Source organism: Falco naumanni, chromosome 1 (assembly GCF_017639655.2).
Source record: "Falco naumanni isolate bFalNau1 chromosome 1, bFalNau1.pat, whole genome shotgun sequence".
In the NCBI taxonomy this organism is placed as follows: Eukaryota; Metazoa; Chordata; class Aves; order Falconiformes; family Falconidae; genus Falco; species Falco naumanni.
The window spans coordinates 94,853,038-94,861,626 of NC_054054.1; the positions used below are offsets into that span (position 1 = coordinate 94,853,038).

The 8,589-nt window shown below is 52.1% G+C and overlaps 2 pseudogenes; both read right to left on the reverse strand.

Annotated features, from left to right (window-relative positions):
• Positions 1 to 51: 51 nt before the first annotated feature.
• LOC121083121 lies at positions 52 to 2,377 on the reverse strand (annotated as a pseudogene).
• Positions 2,378 to 2,592: 215 nt separating this feature from the next.
• Positions 2,593 to 8,433, reverse strand: LOC121094642 (annotated as a pseudogene).
• Positions 8,434 to 8,589: the final 156 nt, after the last annotated feature.

An 8,589-nucleotide genomic window follows, 5' to 3' on the forward strand; every position in this document is an offset into this window, starting at 1 on the left:
AAATAAGCTTCTTTGACCCAGTGGAGTATTTCTCATGAACCAGGTGAGCAGGACTTCGCATAAATCTGTCTATACTCTTCTAGATGCTCAAGTGAATTATTTACTAAGGTCCCACCCTTCTATAGAAAATAAAACAGATCTTTAGCTGCATTGATAACAACTCTTTAGCTTTTAGTCTTTTATTTTCTAACAGCTTCACTTTTTGGGGCCCAACCCATATTTATTTACATAGTAGGCAGTACAAGAAGAGGAAATACTCAAGTTTTGTGTAATCAACTTTTCTACAGTTTACAGAGTTACACTGTGTAAATCAATTTGTGGAAAATCTGCTGGGACTAGCAGTCCAGCTTCAGGGGCGTACCCACGGGGACCGTAGTCCTAGTGGGTTTCCCACTGCTTTCGTGTTTCCTTAAACATACTCTTCCATATTCTGCTCCTCATCTGCAGGAGTCTCACTTCTCTCCGTGGCTAAACCTGTACTGAAAAACACAGCTATTGCCTTTCTATATTTGGTTACAGCTGGAGCAAGCAGAATGAGGGCAATGGGAACTGTGATCCCAATTACTGTCCCAAACGCTTTACTTTGAACAACCTCCCCCATGGACATCATGAGAGGTGGTGGAACTGGCAGTCTGGAGGCGCCCAGGCAGCTTCACAGTGGCAGTGGTGGAGGTTGCTGCAAACCGCTTTCCCTCCACATGAAACCTTCCCATCACACTTCATCCTGGCTGTGGCATCTGTGCATGTCTTGTTAATATAGATCTTTTTTTGGCCCACATCTGGTGCCATCAAGCCCTCCTCCAATAACAGGTCTATTGATGCTGGCCTGGTAGACTGTGCCCCAGCACCAGTCCTGAGGCCCTGGCACCTGAATGATGGTTTCAGACCCCTCCAGAACAGGTATCCTCTTCACATTGACACACTGCAGCCTTCCACACAGAGCGTTTTGGGGTTTTCATGCCACAAAAGCAACTTTGGTCCCATCGCCAAAACCGCACAAACTACACAGCTACAAAACTGATCCCCTTTCATGTTCTGCTTTTTGGAAGCAACTCTCTGGAGCATCCCAGGCTTCCTTCCCAAACACTTTTCTGCGCAGATTGTCATAGGCTGCACATTTCCCATGGTAGCAGTAGCCATCGTCGTCACATGATGTCCTGTCACGCACATGCAAATCCTGTGGGCACCACTCAGAGGTCCCGTTACAACGTTCAGGCAAGTCCCACTCACCTGCCCCTGACCTGCACTTGTGTCCTGCAGCACAAGAGTGGCACCTCTGACAGCTCTGCCCGGTGGAGCAGATGGCCCCTGCAGGTTTGGGGACAGCAGGGATTGCCTCGGCAGTCCTGCAGCCCCCCCAGTCACATTGCTCTCCCTCATCACCCCCCGGCTGCCGCAGTGTTTGAAATGGAGGTGTCTGTGGGGCGCTGGGATGTTGCACAAGCAGTCGCCATCCCCTCTGCTGGTCAGGTCCAAGTAGCTCTGCTTGCTGCACTTGCTGAAAGCCTTGGCACCGGCAGGAGAGTTGCCCATCCTCCACACACAGGGACACACACACTCCTTTTCATTATCATGCTCCATCCCCAGGTTACGACCCAGCTCACGAGTAAAAATAATTGAAAAAGTTATGAAATTTCACCATCTATATGAGACAACACCTGATTGACAGCTAGGGTGGCAGGTGCTATGTACATAGGCAAACCCAAAAATTAGTCCAAAGTTCATGTAAGTAAATAAATGTGCAATGCCATATTCCATCCTCTGAGAAAGATCCCTATTTCCCCAGCTGTTAAATTTTTTAAGAATTTCTTCTGTATCCTGGCTGTACCTGATGAAGCTGCTGCATGTCCAGATCTCCTGCCCAATCAGGCAGATGCAAATCTTCAGAGGATAGCAGTATTTTTCAGATAGATTGATCATATCTGTAACCAGAAGCATCACCAAGGTCTCATTGCTCCCCTGGAAAGAAAACAGATGGCGGTCCACCACGACAAATACCTCACTGTACTTGGTGTACTTCAGTTTCTGAGACAAGTCTTGCTTTCCTAAGGCTGTTTTAGCTCCCATCCCACCAAGTTGGGTTTAGATCACCTCATCCGTCAATCCGCACATCAAGGGCTTGTTCTGGGTCTTCTCTCGGTGATAGAGGAGGTGCTGGGAGGTGAGGGACCCCGGCACAGGTCGGATGCCGTAGCTCAGGTTCCTGGTTTCCAGTTGCTCCCTCCAACCCCAGCAGGTGCTCAGCATGACGAGGCAGCCGGGGCTCCCCTCCACATAGCCACAGTTGCTCCACCACCTATAGTCCCAGGGAGACAAGGGTGATGACCAGCAGGTTTTCTTACCAGAAGTCCTGTCTTCTGCATGAGGTGGACAGCATGGTTCTCCCACTCCACCCTGAGGGTGTAGGACACTTCTCCCACTGTGGCTTTTCCCACCCTTGGGACCAGTTTCCTCGGCCAGGCTATCTCATGGACAGTGTAGCTCGGGGGTGGACAATGGCTGCCTGTCCCAGGGAAAAAAAGATGCCACCAACACAGCCCAGACCTCCAGGCCGAGGAGCAGGGTGTTCCCCTGGGCACCATGATGTGCCTGGAGCCATCTCATCGCTGGCGCCTTCAAAATGGCGGTAGGGCACCTCAGGGAGGTCCTGCCCACCCTCACACCGACACCTTGACCCTCTTCCCCTTGAGGCGCTCAGGGATGGCCGTGCTGGAGCTGTCCCCTCAGGGCTGGCACAGGACATGGTGAAGGCACGTGGCACCACCACCCTGAGGGGCAGCCGGTCCCCTCAGAGCCCCCTGAGAAGGTTCTGGAAGCTCTGCTGCCTCTCCCAGCTGCCATGCTGCCAGGCACAGGCGCCGTGGGTGCTCCTGTGGGGTGACAGGGAGGAAGGGCTTCCCTCACCAGGGAACCGAGGGGTGGCCTTGGTGGCCAGGGAGCTGCGGGTGATCTCCACAGCTGCTCCCCTGCTGCTCAGCGAGGTTTGGGGAGCCATGCGTCCTCAGCACCCCATCCTCCTCCTCCTCCCCGAGGGGGTCCCCAGCCAAAGATTGCCTGTGGAGCGCGAAGTTGAGAATTAACCACAACAACACTCCTCACAGCAAATCAACATTACAAATGTTGATGCCCCTTGGCCACGGCCCCACCTCCTTTGCCAGCCTGTAAGCCAGGGGGCACCGGGCTTTTCCTTCATCACACCCCCCTAAGAGCAAAAATATTCTAAGCATGTACCCCCAGTATACACATATTTAATTATTTATAAATCATATGCCCGTACTCCTGATGTTCTAATATTTCCTTTGGAGACCCCCTGCTGTAAACGCCACGCACAGGGCATCAGTCAGCGGGTACCCCACGTGCCTGGCCTGTGCCTGTCAGGTGCAACGTTTTATACACAGAAAACGGCATTTCATACAAACACACGCCAGTCACCAGCAGCACGCGAGCACGGGCAGGCGGCAGCATCTGCAGCTCCGAATTTATCATTAACCAGGTCCTACCTGCAGGTGAGCGACAGCCCATTCCTGTGGGGTAAGTTCCCTCTTCTAGCACAAAATGCTCCTGCTCCCCAGCGTTCATCTGCTTCTTTGGGAAGCGCTGAAATTATTTTTTTTTTTTTTTTTAGTTTTATTTTTGCACCATCCCCGTTCTGATTCAGTGCTGCTCCTGCGCCCACTGCTCCCAGCTCGTGTGGCCACCTCCGCAGCAGCCCGGCTTTCATCAGCTCAGCCTGGCAGGGATCGAATGCTGCTGACAGGGTTTTTTTTATCTGCTCAAAGCCTGCCGTCCTGCGAGCTCCTGTCCAAATGATCCTGCCAGCTTTGTACTTTTCACAGAAGCCACCGATGTGAGCAGTAATGAATTTTGTTCCCACCTCGTCTTTCCTTAGAGACACATTCCACATCTTTTTCTCCTGTAATCAAGCCTCAGATTCCTTTCTTCCCTTCTCCTGTCTCCCACTTAACATTGCCTGATGTTTTCAGAGGCTGACGTTTGTCCCCGAGCTGTGGTACCGCAGAGTTGGTGCTCAGGTATACCAGGGATGGGCGCTCCGCTGGGACCCTGGCTCCGGAGGAGGCAGCTATAGGGTGTGGAGCCAGAGTCCTATACAGTGGTGTGGACAGTTTGAACCCCTTCCTCTGAGCTGTAGTGGAGGGTTTGTGCCCCAGAAGTTTTTTGGCTCAGAGGGAAGAGCAGGTGTCCTTTGGGGGCTGCATGGTTGGGGGGAGGAAGGCTCGTTGCTGCAGAACCCCGTGCTCTGGGCTAAGGTAACTGCTGATGCTCCTGCCTTGCACAAGGCTCTGCCTCAGCCACCCCGGGATCCTCCTTGCTCAGCAGGTGGATTTTAAATTAACTTGAGTACCCTGTCGGTTTTTATCAACAACTTCTTTTCTCCTACGGAGTGAGATCAAGCGAAAGAATTTCATTTTGCTATTCTACAGAATAAAAACTAGGTCCCCTAACTCTACACTTGCATCTAGATCAGTTTTAAACGACTCCACCACAGCTGGAGTCTGAGTCTAGTGACTGACTGAGTCCAGCTCTCCACTGCTGCCACGTGAAGTCCTGCACCGGGGAACTTTGACTTTCAGCTGGCTTTGAGCCACCTTCTTCCACCTGGTCCTTCACATCCTCCTCAGGAGCCTGTTCTCCAGCCCAAAAGCATCCAATGAATCTGTTTAATGCTTGGGTTACTCTGAGCTTTCTCCCATGCACAATGACAAATGCTGCAAGCATCAGAACAGCAACGGTTATTGCAGTAAACTTGATGAGGAACCTAAAAAGCCCCTTTTTAGTGACCGGTGGCAGGCCCACCGTCAATGCTTCCTCCAAAGCCACTAAACTGGCAGCAGGGAGGTGCCCAGCTGTTGTCCCAGCAGCAGTTTCCTTCAGCGTTGCAGACGCCCTTTCCTCTGCACATGATCTTGGCAGAACAGTGGGATGTCAAGTACTTCTCCTCAGGGACACACATCCGATTAATGCAGATCATCTTCTCAGCGCACTGCATGCCATCCTTAATGACTCCAGCAGCCAGAACACCCGCTCCCAAGTGGTACTCTGTGCCCCACCACCAGGTATCACCCACCAGGGCCTGAACGATGGTTGTGTGATCTTCCAGCTGAGGTAGACACCTAACGTTCGTACACTGCACCCTCCCACACACGACATTTTCTAGCTTACATTTCTGAAAGTTGACATCTGCCCCATCTCCCCAGCACCTGCCAAACCGATCCCCTTCCACGTTCACCTCCTGGAAACGCAGTAGCGGAGCAGGCTTTGCTTCCTTGCCAAAGATACTCATACGCTGCAACGTGCAAGACTGGCATTTGCCTGAATAACAGCACCCAGCCTCAGTGCACACAGTCCTGTCTTGCTTGGCCACCTCTGCTGGGCAATGCTCAGATGTCTCATTGCAATACTCCGGCAAGTGACACAGACCAGCACTCTCCCTACACACCTCTCCTTTTGGAAGAAGTTGGCAACTCTTACAGCAGCCTCCAAGAAGCGCAAATGGCTCCTTCTAGTTGTGACAACACCCGTCAAAAAACAACAGTCCAATTTACACTGTGTTTCCGAGCCACAGTTGCACCTCTCCCTAACCTCCAGGACACCATTCCCACAGTGCTGCAGTGCAAGTGTCGTCACCAATTCTGGGACATTATTAAGGCAGAATCCTTGCCCTGATGCTGAAAAATCAGAATAGTGCTTTTTGCTGCAGTTGCTGAACCGATAGTTCACTGCGCTGTGTGCGCTCGTGATGCATTTGGAGGTGTTTCCACAACTGCAGCATCCGCCATCGTGCTCCATGCCAAGGACATACCCTAACGCACGAGTGACATGGACAACAGTGTCCATGTAATGCTGTTTTACAAATAAGAGGACAGCAGAGGCATATTTTCTATCACATGCAGTGGCAAAGTTGGATTTGCCACCCATGTGCAATGCTTTCATACCGTGATTAAAGTCCAACAAGGTATGAAAGACACCTCACATCATGCACAGTACGTAAGGCTTTGCTGCTTCCACCAAAGATTAAAATTATGAAGGACCTCGGTTGTGTTTTTGGTAACACTGATCGCGTTCTTCTTCCCCCAAACCTCTAGCGCAGTTATCAAAACACGAAGATGGAAAGAATAAAATAGCCCATCCACCAGACTATTTCAAGAACTTGCAGCGTTACATTAGTTATACTTCTGCCAAAAGCATCAAAACCTTCCTTGTCCACCATGACAAGGAGCTCCAAATGCCACGTGTGTCCCCAGGGCTGGAACTGCCCTGTGTCTGTACCAGGACCTGGGAATTATCCACCTTCGTTAGGCATTTTGTACATCACCATTCCAGGAACCGCCGCCTCCCTCTGCAGCAGAAGATGCTCAGCCATGGTGGAAGCTGCCAGGAGCTTGATGCTGTAGCTTGAGTTTCCAACCTGCAGCAGTAGTCAGAGTCACCACGGAGTCCGGGATGCCTTCCACATAGCCACAGTAATGGCAACCTGCTGGCACGTGGGGCTGTTCAGCCACGATTTCCCCCCAGGACCCACAAGTGAACATGGGGAGGCTTTTTATTACAAAGTCTTTCTGCCTGTGGCGAATCGTGTGATTTACCCCCTGAATGCCAATGATATGGGACACTTCATCCTGGCTGGCTTTCCCTGCCCTTGGGCCAAGTTTCCTTGGAATGACTATCTCATAGGGCTGGGGTCCGCAGCTGGCACAGGGCAGCAGGAGCAGGAGGGACAGGCTCAGCCCAAGGAAGAAAATCCCTCTGCCCGTTGGGGCACCCCTGGGCTGTGTCCAGCACGGAGCCACGGTCACTGCCTCCTGGGCTGGAGGAAAGAGAGGAAAGTGTGGATGATAAGACATCAGAAAAAAATTCAGCAGCAAAGATCCCTGCTCACCGCTCAGACACCTTCCCTTAGGGTCTGTTGTCTTCTCCCTGTTCAGCCCACAACCGGGTTCAAGCCGCCTGCTCCTGCCATCCAAGGTGCCTTTTTTGGAGCTCTTCCTCAGCCGCCTGCCCACCATGGAGGTAGGACATGCCGGGAACCATCCATGCATCCATTCATCCAACTGCAACAGAGTAAAGCAGCGCAGGGAAAGACTTGCCATGGGGTGGGAAGCCAGGGGAGAGCTCCTTTTGGCACCCGAGGGGTGACCGTTTCTCCAGCCCCACTTCAAACACAAATTCCGTGGGGAGGATGGGACCCACGCCCCAGGCACATTAACCATGCCCCATCTCATCGCTCAGAGCCTGCTGCACCCTGCTTGGGCTGACCCGGTTTGCCGAGAGCATGACAAGCCAGCGCTGCTGCAGCAATTTGTTTAAAAGGGGATTAAGCACTCGTAAGTGGAAGGCAACAGAAGATTACCAGGGAAACAATCATTGGGTTGGACCTTCAGCTGCAGCAGCGAGAGCCTTCGGTGTCTGCTCACAGATAACCTTGCTCAGCTTCAGCACATCACTGAATCTTTTAAAGATCTGAGGGGAGTTTTCTTGCTGGAGAGACGTTCTTTGGGCACACATCCTTCCGTGAGTAGGGGAGAGTCTTTTCCTTGTGCCACTTCTACAGAGCAGCTGCAGCTGGTTTGGCTGCTTTAAATACTCCCAGGATGCTTGGAAACTGTCCTCTCGCTGCCCTTCCCAAAGCTATGGATGCTCTGATGGCCACTCACTACCCAACACACCCCTAACCCCTCAAAGGTACCAAGCAGATGGATGTCAACTCTTCCAAAGAAGGTGCCCAGAGGCACACAGGCACTCACAGCAGTCCCACTGCTTCTTTTCAGTGCCATTTTCGCTCTGAAATGCTCATGTGACACGGGTCTATCTGGCTGCAGGCAACAAGCCAGACAAGCCATGCTGGAGGGTAAGAAAAATATTTCCAGACCCAGGAAGCATACAAGTGCCATGGGCTGGCTGGTGAGAGGGGAGAACACTCCAGTGCTCCTGGGCAAAGGGCACGGCCAGCCTGAGCAAAGACCGACCCATTGCTCGTCTAGCCGTGTCTCCCAAGTTGCCAGTCCTGCCACGTGTCCCCGCAGGGCTCCCGTTCCAGCCACCTTCAGAGAAGCACAGCACCCTGCGAGGACTGTCATCCTAAAGAAAGCGGTTCCTAGCTCCTGCCCCAAAGAACGTGCCCGGTGGAACGGAGGAGCTGTTAGAGCTGACAGAAGAAATGTCACAACACAGAACAACTCCCCCTCCCTTCCCTGACCACCCAAAGTCATGGTTACAAGAAAAATCCTCTAGACCTTGGAGGATTAACTGGTAGCACTGGGCAGGTACTGCTGCCATCTAATGGAAAGCAGCATTTCAAAAGAAGCAATTTCAGGTAATGTTGCCAGGCAGAACGTGCAATTTTCTAGGGCTTTAAGCAGCCTACCCTGTCGTTCGTTCTTTCAACTCAAAGTCTCAGGGCACTCCTAAGAAAATATAAAGCAAAAGTTCCCATTTGTAAGGCAAATGGGACAGAGGACCAAGCATGGCAGGACGGGTCTGGGGGTGGCAGAAGCGGGGTGCTGTTCCCTCTGGAACGCAGCCATCCTTCCTCCCTTCTGTACTGCCGGGATTGGGGAGCCAAACAAAAGC